We start from the raw sequence: 20570 nt of genomic DNA on the forward strand, positions 1-20570 counted from the left end.
CTATCACATCTTCTGAACAAGAAACACCAAAACTGCAGCATAGTCTTCTGTCAGGGTTGTCTTCTGCAGAGCTCTGAAGACAGATGCACACGCGCTTCCAGTTGTCCCAGTCATACAAGACAATGAACAACTATGATCTGATCAAGCTCCTTTATTCAGCCATCTGCAAATCTCTCTAGGTGTTCTAGATTTACAGAATATTCCAGTGTCATATTTAAGCTTTGCTTTTAGACCCTTTTTGACCCTAACCATGTGAGGGTGAACTCTAATTAAAGAGAAAGGCACTGTTCCTCATTCCTCTTTGGGTTACCTGGTAGATTACAGCATTGTTAAAACACAAAATGCTGGATTGTATCTGATTGCATAACGTTACAGAGTTACCAAGTTACCTGTCAGAGTTTCTTGCAAGAAGCTGACACTGAAGTTGAAAAATCCTTGGATGAAAGGGAACTCTGCTCTGAAGGTCTTGTCCCTGCAGAGGCTCTGTTCACCAGTGTTTCATTATGGATACTATCACCTCCTGGACTCATCATGGCTTCTGCCATCATGCTTCACAGAGATGAGCAGAATCACTCTAACAACTTTGGCCAATATTGATTTCTGAAGATTTTAGCCAGGACATTGGGAGCAGAAACATGGAGAGCCTGAGCAGCACAGGAGTGTCAAGGTTCTGTGCTCCCATCAGAGCAGATTTCTCAGTAGATGGCTAAGTCTGAAGTTAGGCAATCCATATCTAATTAGTGAGCTTGAACCACTGTAGAACCTAAGAGTTCCTAAACCCCTACTAACTTCCAGAAACCTTTACTTGCTGTTATCTGGGACAGACTTTTATAACTTAAGTCATCTCCGTCATCAGAAAAGCACTCTAGTGGCAATAATGCTTCACATTGTACATCACTGCAATTTATTTATTTGACTGGAAAGGAAAGGATAACTGAGAAAGAGAGCTTTTATTGTGATGTGCTCTCTATTGCAATGCCTCCCACATCCATGCCCATTTGTATTCCATCACCTCTGGGTTATGAGCATTTCTGTCAATGGGGATTGTCATGGCTGTAAAGACTTAACTCCTAATACCTTCAGATTAAAGAATTTTTCCCAGGCACTTTTTATTTTGGTTCACATTTCCATAAGGGGGGTTTAGAGGTTCAGTGATCACCCACTGTCAATCCTATTTGCTTGTTTTCTTTGCCAGGAAAGTGATGAAATGTATTTAACCTGAGCCCCTCTGCAAGATCAGCTTTTCCCTACTAAATGTTCTCTCGTATCATCTCTAGAATAAAACTTGGCACCAATTTCAAGAGAAGCAGAACTGAGCCCTAAACCTCACTCTCCTTTAGTACTGCTCATATGACAGTATAGGAATTCAGGATACAGGTTCAGATTATAAATGTGTCCTGAGAAAGACACCAGCTCTCATTGCTTCCCTCAGTAGTTTGAACCATGCGAATATTGGCTAAGTTCTTGACGGTAGTTTTGGCTGATGTTGGGATGAAAAATGATTTCCTTTTTGTCATAGGGAGACTGATGAGATTGAGAATATCGTGGTCTGTAAGCATATGGGTATGCACCTCTGTACAATCTACTTGCCCAGCATCAAATTTTGACTTCATCTCCATCAAAGAAAGGCATGGTGGCAGAAATTGTTTCTCACTGTCCCAGAATATGGAGTTGAGTTAGGAGGGAAAAGTCATAGATGGTTGGTAAGGTCAAATCAAAGAAGGTTGACACAAATAAAGAAGTTTGGAGAGAGTCAGGAAAAAAAGTATGAGAGGAAAAATATGAAGAAATTAGAAGGGTGACAGGAATAAGATCATAAGGTCAGGTTAGGAGTATCTTGCATATTTCCAGATGAGAGTGTTTTTCTTTCTTTAGCTGACAAAGTCAACTTAATCTTCCATGCTCAGAGAAAGAACAAAGCCAGTCAGCATTTAGTTTACAGTTTTCAGCTAACCCTAACACTGATGTTTAATTTTCTACAAAACAGTGGGCAGTCACTAATACATGGGTATGCTCTGTAGGTAAACACCAAAGGTCACCAAAAGAATCATATTCCTCTTAATGCCACAGCATACTATAGCCAGAAAACAGTTGCAACAGTGACAAGAGAGGGATCTGTCTGGAATTTTTATCTGGTGCTAGAAACAGAGACACATGGGTCTGGGATGTGCTATAAACATGTGCAAGCAATGACAGAGGAATAGCTAGGATGTTCTTATTAAAAAAAAAAAAAAAAAAAAAAAAAAAAAAAGTAAATTATGCTGACCATACTCTTTTCTTGGCCCTATGGGCTACAGTCAGCCCGTTACAGTGATATCATTCACAACAAACTTGATTTAAACTGGTTGTATTAGGGCAACCGGGAATACTATATGGCCTTTAATGTTCTTAAGCTTATTTTGCAGAGAGAGCATGATGATTTCTGTATAGGCATTTGCTGCTGAAATGGGAAATAGGTGGGCTGTTTGCTGAGTCTGTCAGCTGGAACACTGACAATCACTACTTGGATTGCTTCAATGTAAATATAATTTTCTCAGACTTCAGCACTCTGGATTTGAGTCTTTTTTCATGTTAGTATATACTAATCTATCTAATTCTTGTTATTATTTATTTTCATCACAGCCAGAAGATGATTCTGACCTTTTATGTTTATCCACAGAATGTATTTACACAGCTTGCAGAAAGTCGCTGTGAGAAATTTTCTAAGTGCCACCATTTTATTTCTATCTTTGTTTCCCCTTCCCCCTTTACAGAGGTCCAATGTGTCAGTTTTGCACCATGAGAAATGTGCATTTCCAAGAAAAGTCCCTGGACAATTTTTGTTCTGTAATGAGAATAAAAGTCAAAAGTCTTTCTTCATTTTTAAAATCAGTCTTTTACTGTTAAAACTCACTTCAAATGATGTTGTAGTTAATAATCACATTGATTGAAATGCTCCTAGTTGGATGTGTGCATTTCATTTGGGTTAAGTTTGCTCATTTAATTTCTTCTGGAAACTTTCCTGTCTGTGGTGATCTTCAAACCAGTTTTTCTTATTGTGTCCAGTTAAGTTCTGAAATCTAATTTGTTCCTGCTCAATATCAGATTTCCAATTTTTCCATTTTTTTTTTCATTATGTACATACACATCTCTAAAATCAGGCTGGTTTGGTTTAGCTTCTAAAACTGCAGCTGTATTCCCATGCTTTATAACTATGGTCAGTGTGAATTAGGCATCTGGAATCTTTCTGTCACTCAAAGCATTTAAACTCTATTTGTACATCTCTTGTTGATGTTTCTGCTTGTCTGATGGTTTGCAAGATGTTTGTTTTCTTTTTCACAATCCCACTGTGCAATTGTGCCATGAAGCAAAGTGTTTACAACTGTCAAATTATCCACCTGTACGAAAGGAGCAATGGGATCTGCATGTGGCATTAAGGTTCCTTTTTCACTCTTCTCAAGACGTAGTGGAATTTTATACCGTAACTCCAAAAATTTAGGTCTATGAAAATTAATCTAAAAAACTGTAACAAGTCTGGCAAGTAACATTTATGGGGCTTATAAGTACTTATAAGTACTGCACACAACATGCTTTTTAAGCAGCGACTAAAATTTAATGTCTCTTGCAATGGGTAAACGGCAAAATATTTATACCATTTGTTTTCTGAGGGAAGCTTCTAAAGCTTATTCTTTTCTTGCTGAAAATTGTATTTGTAATACAAAGAAACTATAACCTTAAATTGGAGAGAAAGTAGGGGAGACCAGTAAATACAGAGATTTTTCAAAAGTCTCAATAGGCACTATTAAGCAGTCACAAAAAACACCAGCCACATTTTCTGGAGGGGATCCATACTACTCACAACTTCTCACAGCTATCCTTCTGCCTGCTACTTGCCCTATTTTTGTGCTATGGAGCCCCCTTATCTCAGGGAACATTTAAAGAAGCTGTGTCCACCGGAGCAAACTTCTCTCTGTCGCCCCATGAATTCCCTGGCACAGATCACACTGGAGAAACAGGGTCCCCTTCCTCACTCCCCTGCACTCACCCCACACATGCACAGACAGAGGCTTCTCCCACCCCTGGGCTGCAACTCCTGCTCAGGAGCACTGATATAGAGCCGTGGTGTCAGACAGAATGGCCATTCCATACATAAGGCTCTTCCCTACGAGCACACTTGTACTACAATTAAAGGAGTGCCTCCCCCCCCCCTCCTCCTCCTCCTCCTCCCTTGCTCTTGTAGTATCTGAATGTGAACTACTCCCTTGGATAAACAAACGCTTGTACCAATACCTACACTTCTGGCCCTTCAGGACTTTATATTCCTGAGCCTTTTTTTAGGCTTTTCAGTTTTACCTGTCAGTTGCACTCACCACTGGCTGGCATTTCTTTTTCACCTGTATCGTAGGCGGCACATTATCTAAGACACATGTTTTTCAACCCACTTACCTAATTCCAGCAGTACTGGCAGAAGCTGCTTTATGAGCAGTATTTATATGACACATTTGCAGCACATTTTTTTTTTTTTATTTTCTGTTTTGTGGGGGTTTTTGTTAGCAGTAGTACTGGCATGAGGTGCTGATTTCAGGTAAAACAGCTGCCCACTACATCCCCTCAGCTAGTCAAACAGTCAAAGAAAGCAAAGCAAAACAAGCCAGTCAGACATTATCAGAGAGAATGGTGATTATAACAAACAACAATACAGGGGGAAAATGCATGGCTATTCAGAAACTGTCTTTTGGGGACTGAAGAAGAGATCTGGAGCCATTTTTTACTAGGTTCATGAGAAAATGTCAGCACGCAGATGCTACTGTACTGTCAGATTGCATCTTAATTTGGCCAAAGGGGACCCAGGCAGTCACCCCTCACAGACATTTTTAAAGGCCCATTACAAATCTGATTTATTGGTTGCTAAGAATCTCCCTGCTATGGTCTGCAGATTTTGCATGACATGGAACTGAAATCTAGTTACACATAAATGTCTGTTTCTCTATATGATCTAAATCCATCTGAATTCAGTATTTCTTGGGCATCGGTCGAGCCTACCCCTGTTTGCCCACCCCCTTTCCTCCTAATACCTTAAGGCAGTTTACTTCAGAATGAAGCAGAGCATTAACCTGTACAAAATGCTAATTTGTATATAACTCTCTTGCTGCCACCAAAAAAAAAAAAAAAAAAAAGAAAGAAAAAAAAAGAAAAAAGCAAATGCCTTTTGTTCTAAAAAGGCAGGGGAAAAAATTCAGGAACAAAAGAAATGCATCTGCCCAGTAGGAGAAATGAGAAATTGCTGGGATATGTTTTAGCTGTTTAGGCATGGTGGTGTTAACAACAACCATTCAAATAAAGATGTTAATTCACTTCTATTTCCAATATTTTTTAAAAAAAATCTGTTGACGTCTTCCTCAAAAAAAAAAAAAAAAAATCAAATTCCTTGCCTTTTGTGAAAAGCCAAAGATCACAGGAGAGAAATGCATTTGGATTTGCTGAAGAAACACCATTCAAACTTGCTCTACACAAACTGCCCATTGTTACAATTCAGACAATATACAACAACAACCACAGCTCAACTTCTAACCATGCCCTCATCACAAGGAATTCAAAGTCAACAGCTCTTCCTATTTCCACAAACCTCACCTCCAAAGCCTTCATTTGCAGCTTCGCTGGCAAAATTCTATCAGCATCGGAACAGTCAACTGACAATTTGTGACAGAAGCATGCAGCTCGTCCTAAAGCCTTGTGTTTCGTGCAGGAACTATTCTAAACAAAGACAACATCAAAAGCAGCACAAGGATCGCTCAAAGCAAGTCCAACTCAGCCCAAGTTTGGGTTCAACATCTGTCTGAACACCGTAGTGCCTCTCATTTTGATTTTGTTTTGTGGAATTAAACCCCATCTAATCTCTTTAAGTGACCTCAACTCAGGTCCCGGCTATACCGCTTTACAAATCCAGAGAGAGATAGAGAGAAGGGGAAAAAAGATAAGAAAGAGAGGCAGCGCCTTATCCCACCTTTCCATGGCTCTCAGCCCGTCTGTCTTCGCATGATCCGCAAACCACCTGTACTGGATCCAGCCCATCCTGGGGGTAGAAAATATCTTCCCGGTTGGATGTAGTCTCAGCTGCGCTTTGATTTTTCGGCACGAATGTCTAGAATCTTCCGCTTAAGCCAGACACAGCAACACAAAACTGCAGCTGAGCTCTTTTGTTTTCCCTCTCTCCGGGGCTGAGGCAGCGGCACTCCCGGCGCTCCCGCTCCCTCCGCCCCCGGTGGCGCTCGGCCCCGGCCACCACCTACCCCTGCCCGACCCAGCGCCGCCGAGATCCCTCCGAAAGGGGCAGCTTCGGGGGGCGGTCAGGTGATCTTCCGGTTAAAATCAGAGAGGATGCTCGGGGATTGAGCGCAGGGATCCGTGGTGGGTTTCAAACTAGCCATTTACATTACAAAGCAGGGAGGGAAGCAGAGCTCGGAGGAGATCATTAGGCATTCTCCTGCTTTTCCAGCTCTCCGCTAAGCAATCCACACAAGCAGGCACAGCGCGAAGATATGCAATTAAACTTTTCAATGGTAATAATCACACATAGTTTGGATAACATGATACTCCTAATATTTAAAAGTAGGAGCTTATTCCTAAATAAACATTTTTTTTTAATTATTTTTTCTTAGATGCTGGTGCTGTACCTCTTCACAGATTCTTTCCAAATGTCATTTTTGTGCAATACAATCTTTAAATACTTATGTTGAAGCCATATTTAATATCTCATCAGCAAATGGACCGTACTCAACTAAAAACAATTATTAGTCCTTAATTCACATTATTATGTTGCAATTTCAAATACCTTTGACATAGGAGCCACTACTTGTAAACCTGACTTTCTGAATTATACCTTATCCAATGGCCCTGTTCCCATGGATTACCCTGATTAAAGATACCATACTGTGCAGGGCTTTGGAATTTAGGCTCTAAGAGACTGAAAGAATTCAGATTCTGTGGGAGTCCTAGTTATTGCCAAGTAATCAGAAATACCCAAATATTGTTGTAGAAGTCAGAATTACTTGCAAACAACATGCTGCAAGCAAATTTTATGAGAAACAAAGACTGTAAATCTTGATAAAATACTGCATTTTTAATCCCAGCTGCCATTAAAAAAATTCTGTTAGGTTTAATGACACCAGAATTTCACCCACCATACGTCCTTTGCATTGATTATGAAATGGTAGCAAAAAGGAAACATCTGCAAAACTAGGCTAAGAGCAAAGTAGCTATCCACATTTAATCAGTGTTTCTGAGAAACTTTAAATGTATAGATGTGATGTATCACCTATGCCAGGAGAAATCTGAGTCCATTTTCCTATGACCATATTCTTAAAGACTCAAGTTAAAGACAGAAACTGTACTCATCCATCCATCACCCAGCACAGGCACATCATTTATCCATCTCATATTAGCTACAGATCTGACCACAAACACTTCAGTCCTTCTGGCACTACACACAGAATGCAAATTTCCACCTTTTAGTTTCCCTACTATTACTCTTATGATATAAGGTAATACACACAAAGAAGCGACATGGATTTCTTTTAGGATACTGAGGGAAAAGAGTTATATGAGAGATCATGGATTATCTGCACCAGATTACTAGGTGGTCTCTACTGAACCGATACTAACAACTCTATCTTGCTCTGACTTTCAGAGACTTAAGGTTTTTAACCCTGACAAGGTTTTTAACCCTGACAAGGTTTTTAACCCTGACACATCCTCTTTAGTAATACTCTAGTAGGAGTGCTTCCCATCTTTCAGATCATAGCCTGGATTTCTGCCATAGTCAATGAGTTTTTGGCAGAAGCCGGTACTGACTCCAAGGGGTTACTGAAAATCCCATAACTACAATATATGACATTCTTTCAAGCCAGTCTTCATAGGGAAAAAAAAAAAAAAAACAAAAACACTGGAATTTTGCTTTGCTACATTTAATTTAATTATATGTTGAAAAGAAATTGAGAAGTAGGACTCCTGTTATGCCAAGGTAAGTATATCCTTGTAGAAAGATATCTAGTGATTATTGCACACTGAAGACTTGAACGTGTTTATGATGATCCCAACAACGAAGGCCACAGGAACCAAAAGAAGACAGAAGAACCAAACAACTCCAACTCAATGATTGAAGTTTCTTGTTGCAGTTGCAATTTTGCAATTTTGGGGGGACTCTGTATATCCACATGTAATTATTCCGTTAGTAATTTTTTACCCTCACTCTCCTGAAGCAGCAATAGTGAAAGAAGGGTAACGACACACATTGGCTAGAAAGGGTCAAATAGGAGAGAGTCAGCTGAGAAAGCCATCTGAAGAGCCTAGCAGGGACAGCCACGCTATATGTCTTCAGAACTTAGAACACATAATTACACACATATTGGTGTTTTCTAACTTGGATATTGGCAACATTTTTTTATTGCTATAAAGCCAACATAAAACTTGGGTTTAGTAAAGAAATAGGCCTAAACTACCACTGCTGAAAAAGCAAATAGACACAAATTACCCTGCCTGATATCTACAGTAGTTACAATACTGTGTAAATCATGGGACAGCTTGCCAAAATTTCCAACCTAAAATCAACTACTAGAATGCAGTTGTGTCATTCTGCAGAGGACTTCCATTGAATGTGATGAGTTTCTTGATGAGCAAGAGAATCACATCTTACTCATACTTATTACTGTCATCAAAAATGTCCACTTTAGCAAAGCAGAGAACACTACAGAGTTTCAACAATGAAATGCTGTGGTTACCCATCTAGTACAAAGTATGGTTTACAACTCTCAATAAAAATTAATTTAGTTTCTAAGAAACAGAGCAGTGATTGCAGACTTCCAAAAAAAACCTTTTACAATGTCTGGGCTGCCATACACATTGTCAGGGACAAGACATGCAGAATTTGCATGTTTATGCAGTATAAGTACAGGCCTATTCCACTGGAAGAAACTGGAGGATTATCATCTTCCATCTAAAGGCTATGTGTATACATGCACACAGATACATAAATATATATATAGAGATGTATACATAATTAATTAAACACGTCCATATAATAAATATGGATGAAAACCTGTCTCAAACATGCAGATAACAATTGTGTTTTGGAAACTGTGTGCACTAATACTTAGCAAAATAAAAATCTGCACAAACTGATACTTAACTGAAGAAGTAAATACAGTATTTTTTAATCATTAAGTTTATCGCCTGTAATCTTCTGAGAGGAATTTGAAAGTTTCCCAGAAGAATCACTGGTTTTAAATGATACTCTTTTAAAAATTAGAGCTTTAATTTAAACAACAACACAGACATAATCAAATTATTGAGGCATGACAAAAATAAATTAATGGTCTACTTTGTGATAGAAATAGTCTCAATATTTGCAATGTTAATTTCAAAACAGTAAAAACATGCATATATCAACATAAAATAACAATAAAAATCCCTATTTTATTTATAATACATATCAGCCTTTGGGTTGGATTTATTCCTAAAAGAAGCCATAGAACTAGGTTGCATCTTTTTTGCAGTTCATTTATATGCAAGTCAAAAAGGTATATGCTTAAAAATGAAGCTATGTTCAATCAGTAAGAAAACGGATATGTCATGTATTTATGAAGTCTTTTTGAATCTGTGCAGTAAACAGGCACATTTTTCCCCCCATTACTCCTCAGATGTAGAATTTGCAAGTCTGTGCTTGAAAATTAGCGCTAAAGAAGGAAAACCACTATTGACTTCAGATCTTTTACATCAATATTACTGATGAGTGAGGACATCCAAGTGCCTACAAGTTACACACATAATTTATACAATGGAGAAAACCACAATAAAAGTAGCATTGACAATATTTTAAGTATCCTGCACCCTCAGAAATACTGTAAGCTAGAATCACTAAGTTTACCAATTTTCAGGTGTATTTGGTTTGGGTTTTGGCTGCACCTACAGTCCTTTGTGATCATAGGACAAAGATCTTCCAGAAGAAAATGGAAGAAGGCTGAGGTAGAGATGTGGTCTGAACCCAGTGACATTATAAATAAGCCATTTGACACGTTTGGGCTGTGACCCATGCTAGAGAAAGCCTTTAATGCAGGGCTTTCTGGGGAAGGAATTAGTCATCTTTGGCTTTAGAACAGACAGAAAGAACTGTGATATGATGAGCCAGATTAATATAAATATCCTTTGGAGCTCATGGCCATTTCTTGTCAAGTTATGGGAAGCCACAAAAAGAAATTTTGGAAACTTTCCCTTCTTCAAAAAACAGATGAATGATAAAATAGAAGAAACAAAATTCCTTTGAAAATTAGAAGGAAATGCACCATCAGGTCTTCTAGAATGTCCATGCTGTTTTTTTCCTTTTTTTCCTTTGGGCACATTGCTCAGGATTGCATCCAGACAGTTCTTGAATATCTCCTGCAACAGAGATCCACACTCTCTCTGGTAATCTGTTCCAGTGCTTGCTCACCTGCACAGTGAAGAATCTCTTCCTCATGTTCAGGTGGAATTTCCTGTGCATCAGTTTGTGCCCGTTGTATCTTCTCCTATTGCTTGGCACCAAGCAGAGCAGAGCAGAGCCTGGCTGTATCCTCTTGACACTCTGCATTCAGGTGTTTATACACATTGATAACGTCCCCTCTCAGGCATCTCTTCTCAAGACTGAACAGGCCCAGCTTCTTCAGCCTTTCCTTATAAGAGAGATGCTCCAGTTCCTTAATCATCTTTGTAGCCCTTCACTGGATGTGCTCCAAGAGATCCATGTTTCTCCTGTACTGAGAAGCCCAGACATAGTACTCCAGATGCAACCTCACTAGCGCTGAGTAGAGGGAAAAGTTATTCCCTTGTACAGAATTTGTAGAGGTCTCAGCTAAATTTCACACTAATTCATAGAAGATTTGGGGGATAAAATGTGCAACTTTCAGCCAAGCTTTTACAAAAATTCTTTGCAAACCAATTCTGAGACTTGTGTTTCAGAGAACACTGAATGTCTTCATCTAACTGCTAAACACAACAGTCTTAATAACTTTGGCAGAAAGAGGTGAGTAGCGATGGGGGGAAAAAACCCATAAAAATGCCTGGTTATTTTTTGGAGGATATTAATTTAACTTTCTTGGGATAGTTTAACTGTTTCTCCTTGAGACTGTAATATTGCCTGTTCAGGCTCATGATGAGAAGGAGAAGATAATTATAGTCCTCTTCAGTCAGTGTGTTCATTAAGTGTGTTATTTCGGATAAGTAAGTTTTTAATTGGTTTCCAGTGCCTGTCAGTGGGATGGTCTGTGGTAGCACGGCAGTGAGGATCTGCGCCCCTACCGCTTTCCCCTGTTGGAATTCAATACAGTATAATTGAATTACAATAGAGGAGCCACAAGATGTCAATTACTGGTTTATTCACAGTGTGGACCTCTTCTTCCAATGGCACTTGACTGACTCTCTCAGCACACTTCTCTTATTACAGGACCTCTTCCCCTTCTTCCCAGAGAATTGTGTAAAGATGCCACACTTATTAAACAGCAGCCTAACCACACAACTGTTGTGGTACTGACTGCAAAAATTAAAGCTCTACTTGGTCTGAGTTTACAGCATGTGACCTACTTTATTTGAAGCTAGAGTTGGTATGTCTTCCTGCATCTGTGACTTTGCCTAACTGTTGATAGTTTCCCTCTTTGGAACTGGGAAGACATCATGTTTTAAATTATGCAAAACTATCCTTTGTCCAATAGGAAAAATATAATTTAGTTTGTTCTCTTGAGAAAATAGATAAAATAGTTTGGAAAGAATCTCTCTAGATTTCAACTGTTTATGGGAAAGAATTAAATAAAAGCATGTCCTTGCCTTCCTAGTCCTCTTTCATTCAGTTTAAGATCTGAAACCGTAAAGACAACAAATGATTTTGCTAAAACCACTTAGTGTGTTGCAAAGAAGATTACCTAAATCCATTAAATACAATTTTAAACAAAAGTAATATTTTTTGCAAGTTTCTTCCTTCCTCTTTTAAATAGTCAAGCATAACAAGTTTTGATTTGTAAAACTTTTTCAGGGAGAAAAATAATTTCTTGAGCTTTAAATGACAGTTGAGGTGCACATTTGAAAATCACTGTGGTTGTATCAACATTATTAATGACATGAATTTGGTTTTATTCCAGTATTATTTCTCTGTGATTTAAGAAGAACTAAATTACATTTTAGGAAAGATTCTTTAATCCTTTGTGCAATTTTGATCCTACTACTAGGAGGAATGAAAGAGAAAGAATAAAGAGAAAGAATGAGAGAGAAAGAAAGTTAAAATTTGCAGGAGGGATCGATGTAATATTGCAAAATAACAAGGCTCTTGACTGAGCCTTCTTACACTAATATTACTGCACTGTCCTTCCAAGTTATTACTTGCTAGAGATTACTTGTTCAACTGCATGTTTGCTCAGTGCTCACTAGTTCCTATGTATGACACAACCTTCTTTTGAAACAGTGCTCAAAATCTCAATTGCAAATTTTGGATTAATATAATGTTAATAAAAAAATAAGAAAATCAATTTGTTAAGCATTCATTCCATTAGTTTATTATACTTCCATTAATTGTAATTATTAAAATTCTATTTATTTATTTATTTAATGTCACAATAAAGGAACTCACAGAAGAACGCAAAATACTTTTTGGTATTTTATTTGTATATATGTTATTAACATACTTTATTTAAAATAAGTCATGTTTATATGGGGATGCTATAATACTTTTGCAAAAGAAAATGGAAGTCCTATACTTTTTGCAAAAATAGCCCAAGTCCACAGCTTGGTACTTACAGAACGGTGTCACATTCACTCCTGTATCTCATAATGGTTACTTACCAAAGACTGTAATTTTCCACTGAAGCCAACAGACATTTTACTGAGAAGGAGCTGATTTCCCCTCCCCATCTCCCCATATCATATGGGATGTGGAGGTAAGCATTTTTCATACTATTGCTCTTCCCAACATGGGGAACTCACTGGTACCTTTGTAGACTAGTAGTTTAAACTGAAATTCTAGATTCTTTGTTTGTTTGACTGACTAGCTCCTACTAACAAAAAGTAATAATTAAATTAATCAAAATATGTATAAAAGAATTGTATCTATTTTAAAATAGGTATGATAGATACATGATTGACCAGATACTATGTCAATTATTTTATTTCATTATTCATGTATTTTCAGCATTTTAGAAAGGTGTAGTATTTTCTGGTTAATAAACATGTACTGTTATTCTTATAATTAATAGTATCCATCTCTGTATTCATATCCTGCTTTAAAAGATGTGTCTTTCCATGTTATGTCCATTTAAAAGTCCAATGAACTGCATCACTTATTTCCTATATGCAAAAAAACTAATAGTTCTGTATTTAAATCAATTATTGATCAGCTGTGTAAGAGACTATCAGACTTTTCTGGTACCATTTTAATTTTTTCTTTCTAGAACAGTTTGCCTAAAAAAAGTGCCTCATATTCATAGTGTACATAATAATATTCCATCTAGTCATTAATAGTCAAACACTCACACAATGGCACATCTGACATAGGCAGCTGAGTTGGGAATTGAAACCATAATAATTAACAATAGATTTCCTGATCTCACCATGACAAGTAAATGAAACACTCTGTGGTGTGCTTTGCCCACTGGAAGAGGGAATTAACTCAGTATGAAAAGCAGAATGGAAGCATATCTCTGATTAGATCTAATGCACAAGGAATGCAACAATGGGAAGCTTGTGTCAGCAGAACACATCAAACTCTTTTCTAAATATTGTGCATGAGCATGCAAAAACATGCACATACACATTCCCTATAAGAACCACAGTAAAATAGCACAGGGTGTATGAAACACAATCCCTACTTCAATAAGTAAATAAATAAATGAGTAGATAAATAAATGAATTGATAAATAAAATTACTGCATATTCTTACTTCTTGTAAACAACTAAATCTAATATTTCATTTTTTTTTTAGTAATTTTGGTCTCATTCACTTTAGATTTCCTGTTTAAACCACTTCTCTCTCTGTTCCTCTCCTGCCCAACCTGGCTCTCCGTCAGCGTTCAGGACCTTGGAGAGCAGCAGCGTCCGGAGCCCCGCTGCCAGCAGCCCTCGGACCACAGAAACAGGCATTGCTCTGCGCTTTCCTCTTACATACATTATCAACCTCTCTTCTTATTATATCTCTTAAGACTTTCCCTCTTTCCTCGTCTCTTCTTAACATTGTTTTTTTTCTTTCGTAGTGACATTTACTGTTGCAGCAACTTTTTGTCTGAAACAAAATGCTCTCCCTTTTGTTCTTCGCACTGCATTATTTGTGTTTGTTTTCATAAGTTACCTTATATTTGATGTTGACAATATCGTCATGGGACATTCAATATAATTATCGAGCATAGCAGTTTTGTTTTTTTTTAATATGTACGTGGCCAGATACACTGCATTCTTCTACACTGTGTGATGTTAGAAAGCTTTACAGAAATCCTCAAATTATTGTTGGTAGTCACCTAAACTAGTTCATTACAGCCACAGCAATGAAATTGTAGCTACTAATCTTCTTTCATGTATTAAACACAATTTAGTATTTCTTTTTATTTCATATTAGATTCTCCTCAAAGCTTGAAAGACCAGTTAAAGTCTGAAATTAAAACTAAAAACCTGATTCTGCAAAAATTTACAAGGCTGAATAATCCCAGTCAGTTCACTGGACTTACTCACCTGTAGAAAACCACATGATTTGTCCTTGCAGGTCTGTTCCTAAATGATCTCATTAAGGCTTAGAGTTTAATTAACTCTCAGACAGATATAAATCAAGAGTGAATCCCAAAAGTCAGTACAGACTCACTGTTGTAACTCAGTGAAATTCTTTAATCTTGGTTTCTTAAGGAAAATCAGGTTTTTATAGTGGCATTATGAGAGGGAAGCAAGAAGAGAGGAAAGGAAGATCTGGGTATGACACATACACATCATGCATTTGTCAGCGTGTCCTTCAGTCTCCACTACTAAGTTTGAGCATAATGGCCAATTTCAAACAATTTTTATAATGCAACTTTCGTCTTAAAGTTGTCAAGTTTTTGTGAAGATACAAAGGGTAGGGAAAATCAGGATGGCCTCAATAAAGAGCTCATTCTGGAGATCAACCGCAAGATTCATAAGAGACCAGTTTTGTGGATTTGGCAGCATGCAAGCATTTTTCCTTTTTAAAAGCTGGGAGAGTTCTGAAAATATTTTTCACATCTTTCTTTTAATCTGTGGCTTTTGTAGGTTTCCTCTGCTAGATGGAATTCAGAGTGCATCCTCAGCAATGGCCTCCCCATCAGAATAAGAAGTAGCCTCTCTTTCTTCACAGCAAACAAAACACTCATGCAATGTGCTTAGGAAGATTCAGACACAAAAAAAAAGAAAAAAAAAAAGAAAAAGAAAAAAGTATCCTCAAATGAAACAGTCAAACTGTTGAAATGCTGTGAAGAACTGCTTATATTGGATTCCAGCTACCTTCTACCAAAAACCCACTTTCAGTCAAAGCACTTATCAATACACAGTAGGAAAATCAGGCAATATAAAGCTGGAGGTCTGAAGGGTAAAATCCACATATTTTCAAGAAAAGGGGCATGTAATCCTTTAGACAAGAAGATTAAGTAAAAGTTGCATACAAATTCAGTCATATTCAAACACCATGAACAAATTATAGGTGTAATCTGGATCACTCAGAACTCAGTTTGGGCTAACATATAGGTTATTACACAGCCTGGCAACTGGGGATGAAGAACAGTCTGTCTGGCACCAATCAGTTCTTGAAGACAAACTTCATAGGTCTGAGTTGAATTTTGGCCTCTACAAAGAACATTGGGTTGAAGAAACCCTTTCTTGGGAAGATCTCACAGTGGCATAAAATCACAGGTCCTACTTCCACACTGAAAGAGGAAGATAATGACCTTCATTACAAGGCCAGGAGTTCTTTTTATTACTGAGATACTATGCCTTCAAATTGCAGAACAGAGAAAATAATGCCACTCACTCTGTAGACTCTGAGAGTGAATGTCAAATGGAAAACAAATTCTGGTACAGTTTGCTCCTAATAATATTTCATTTCCAATGGGTCTTGTTATTTGCTAGCACAAATAAAAATGTTTTTTCTAGAAGCATTTCTGATTATTTGACTACGATGGAGATCACAACATATCCAAAATGCAACAGAAATATTATTTTCTATAAGGATTCTTGAATTAAGCAGCACCACTTTTGGCAAAAGAAAATTAACAAGTAAAGATTTTAAAGGAAATCTGTGAATTCAAATGTGATCATCATTACCTACAATACAAGATAAATAACACCTGGAATAACACCTACTACCCTTTAAAAAAATAGTAATATGTTGTTCTAGTAATCTGAGCTAAAAGTTATGACTGGCAATAGGTAGTGAATGTCAATAAGAAGACCTAGTGTAGAACTACAGAGAATTAAGGTTTCCTAGGTCTTATTATGCAATAGAAACATTAGAAACAGGTAAAATACAGATGAACAATTGCAGTTGCTATATGTAAAAGTCAGAAATAATACTAGAAGCTCAATCTTTAATGACACTTTAGGTGGAAATTTTATGATTTACAACTCTGAGTTGTCACCCCAAGGATACAGTCTCTTCAGAAAGTAGGTACCTGCAACTACTGCTTTTCCAGAGTGTCACGCATGTATCCAGTTGTCAGACTCAACACCAAGAGCCTTATCTTACTTTTTCTTCTAATGTATTTTTCTTTATTCTGAGGAACACCTTCACACATGAAGGGAAATCCATTTTTGACATACATGTCAAGATTTCTGATATCACAGTTTAACTCACTGTTCCCCACTGACAAAAAAATTCTTTACTGCTGGTTTCATGTTCCCTTACAGGATTCATAAGAGGACTTGTGGATTTCTGCCTTGCAAATAAGTCTCATCTGATTCTAGTGATGGTACAGGCAGCAATTTTCATATATAGAATATTAATGTTATTTTTAACTGTGAATAAAGAAGAACAGTTATTCATCAGTACTGGAATGTACTGTGGATACTACACTGAGCTTTTGTCATTCTTTCTCTGCTATCCAATTTGTCATGTTCTATTTTACAGGTAGTCCTAGATACGGAAGAGTTGCTTAATCAATACAATGATCTTATTGCCAACCGCATAGCGTACTGGATACTATTGGTATTTCATCACAACAGCAAAAACAGATGACTGAAATGTGGAGAACTCATTTCTTCCAAACCAGTCTACAGTCAGGTAAAGTGTATTCTGAATTGAAAAACAGATAATGAATGGCTGGATTGCTTCTGTCCTCGCTTTCAGAAGGTCGAGCAGAATATATAAGGAGGAAATTCGTTCCTATCTAGGGCATAGTTAAAACTGCCATTTATGCAGCTCATTTTATGAAATATGTATTCCAGAGGGAAGGAAGAGAATCATCAGAGATGAGTGATGAGCTGGACCATCACTTCAAGGAGTAGGGACAGAAAGTAGCACAATGACTTCTCTTTGAAAACTATGGATCTGTACACAGAAAATATGCAACTGTCCCCTGATTCGGAGGCTATGATTTTCAAAGAATAAATGTTTCCTACTGAAGTACAATGGAAAATCCATGAGACAAATCATGAGAAAAAAGCTCAACTATCTAGTAAGAGTATAAAATAATTTTATATAATTCTTGTTCACTTTCTGGATGAGTTCTTCTCAATTCCTTTCTTTGGAAATCTATTTTTACTGAAATCTGATCATCATGCATATTTCTACTATAAAATGTATTTATATTAATAATTTAATGATAGTTGAGCTACACAAGGTCATTTGTGTTTTGTGTAGATTTAAAAATGAAGGAATAAAAAAATCATGACTCAGTAAAAAGACTTTTTTACTTTAGGGCCTAAATATTCTAATCAATAACACTGTGGAATCAGTCTTCCCGGAGGAAACAAACAAATAAATAAACATATTTAATTGGCATAATAATTCCTTAGACTCTGTTACGAGTTCCAGACGGAGTTCCTTTGGCATGATTGCTCTTTCTTGTTTTCATTTCCTGATCTAAAAGTCCAGCTTTCTCTCTGGAGTATTACCAATAGATTAACAATTTAGAAAGCCAGCCAAGCAAACAGTGGTGGTGGTGACAACAGATTTTGGTATTTCTTTAGAACACTGAATTGTGCAGTTAGTTAAACTGATTTGAGAGGTGATAAGATAATCTAATGATCTGCACTCTAGTAGTTTCTCATATCAATATCCCCTCTGGAAAGCTAAGAGAAATAAAAACTTATTCCTGTCAGACTACAGGAAATAGTCTCAGGAAATGTCTCAGGAAATAGTTAAAAGTCTGTGTAAACAAAACAAAACAAAAAATAAAATAAGATATAGATGACTACATCTTTAGATACCCACATCTCAAAGCAGAACACCTAAGCCTCAACAGCCCAATAACTGAAGTACTGATCGTATAAAAAAGAGGACACCCTGTACTCCCACCAAATGTACTCAGATGCTGGGATTGCAATTAATATTCCAAAATTAAACAAATATAAAATGAAATAGATATTTGGACCTTGGTTAAGAGTTGTACAGCAGAACAGACAACAGAATTAACTGTGCCTGGAAGTAACAAAGCTGACATAATTACAAGAGAAAAAAAAAAAAGAATAAAAAACATTCATGTACCATGAAACTTGTGCTTCAGCAAGTATGAGATCGATGGATTATATGGTTTTCGAAGGCTTTCATTTACAGCTAAATCCAAACTGAAACACCAGAGCATTAAAGTCACAAAAATCCGAAAGTCAGCATTTTTTTCAATGAACAAAGTATTAAAAGTACTCTCTAAGCGAGCACTTCTTTTGTTACATAAAACCCTGTTCACTGAACCGATTTCCTGTTAGTAGACTGAACCATGGATTAGGTACATTTGATTTGAAGAATGTCACTAATGAAACAAATCATCAGGAAAGGACAGAGAATTTTAAAGTGTGCTTAACACACTGTGGGTTCACAGCGACGAGGTTTTGTAGAGCAGGGTAGAAACTCAATGGAAAGAAATAAGGGAAAAATGTGAGTGTATTAAAAGGGATTTATCATGTGTCTTTGCAAAGCTGAACCCTATGAAAGAGGCACTTGGAACTGAGGTAGCTGATGAAATATAAATGTCAACAATGATTACAACTTAATGCAAGCGAAACATTTGAAATACAAAGTTATAAAGGAGTGTGGCTGTACTTGAAGTCAGTCTGGGTTAATGGAGGCTGTATGTTCTTACAATTCGGATCAAACAATTGGTAGTCATAGCCCCCGGCTTCCACCGCAAATTTGATCATTAAATTGTTGTAATTTTAGCAAGTCATGACTGAAATGCCTCAGTTTACCTGTTTATGAAACCAGAATGGCATTTAAGTGTGCTGCAGGGCTTAATTATGCTCATAAGGTACAGGGGATCATTGTAGGAAACATTATATGCATGTGAAATTTTATAAGCATAACATCTGTATCAACAGTTCTTTGAATAATAAAAGACATGAAATCTTCAGGACCACAGGTGTAAAGAAGGCTTTACCTCCCACCCCTAACATTGTATAGTAAATTACACATAATTCATAATTAGAAAAAGCAAAACTAAGATAAAATGGGACACTTCTCTAATTGGTCCAAGAATCCAACACTCATCATCCTGCATGGAAAAAATCTGGAGCCTTAGGACATTTTTTCTGATATTTTTCTGGAAGATAGTCAAGTTTACGCACTAAAATCTTCACCAGTGTTCATACTGCTACAAAGTACATTGCTTATCACTGTGTGCCACAGACACAAACCATGACTGGATCCTTGTTGCTGTGCCAAATGATAGCTTTAATTATGAAATTTACAGTACCATAAGGACAAAATAGTTCAGCAAAATATTTTGCTATTTACCACAAAACAATTTATTTATTTCAAAACACTGTTAGATATATCTTTCTCTGGAGACAGTAATGCTGAAGAGGCAGGTGCATCCTCAGCACCTTTCTAAAATATCCTTCTTGCCTTCTTCACATAGTGAGAAATTTGTATGTAGGGTGCCTTCAACTCACCCAACAGTCTAGTTCAGTTTTAGCCTCTCCTTTTTATGTTTTCTTTTAGTTTCTGTTACTTTGTGAGGATTTTTTTGTGGATTTTTTTTTGTTGGGTTTTATTTTTGTTTTGCTGTTGTTGTAGGAGGATTCTGTGTTTAAGTAACGTTTTCAGTCAAGACAATATTTCTGCATGGCAGAAATCAGGTATCATCTATACCCTCCTACATTAAGAAATCATGACTTTTTAATGCATATTTAAGACCCTCCCTAGTATCTCTTACAGAGTATCACTTCAGAAAAATTAAGCCTTCTGAAAAGCATAAAATAAAGAATTACAGTACATGACAGCTCAGTCTAACTCACTCCAATTTTACCTCTGCAAAAGCCACTGGGAATATCTGTGACAGCCCATCTCCAAAAGCAGTGCATGACAGGGCAGAGTGGTAAAATATAGAGTGAGTCAAGGGGAGGGAAAAAGTGTTTCTGTGAAGTAAGTGAAGTGC

General features: G+C 37.1%; 1 protein-coding gene across 1 annotated transcript in view; it reads right to left on the reverse strand.

The window, feature by feature from the left end:
- Positions 1-20570, reverse strand: part of LOC114067798 (membrane-associated guanylate kinase, WW and PDZ domain-containing protein 2-like) — a gene marked incomplete at its 5' end in the record, with an annotated part of 514387 nt that overhangs the window by 393070 nt on the left and 100747 nt on the right. The window lies entirely within an intron of this gene.

This window comes from Empidonax traillii, unplaced genomic scaffold (genome assembly GCF_003031625.1).
Source record: "Empidonax traillii isolate 1590-97213 ecotype Southwest subspecies unplaced genomic scaffold, ASM303162v1 scaffold968:size590757, whole genome shotgun sequence".
Classification (NCBI taxonomy): Eukaryota; Metazoa; Chordata; class Aves; order Passeriformes; family Tyrannidae; genus Empidonax; species Empidonax traillii.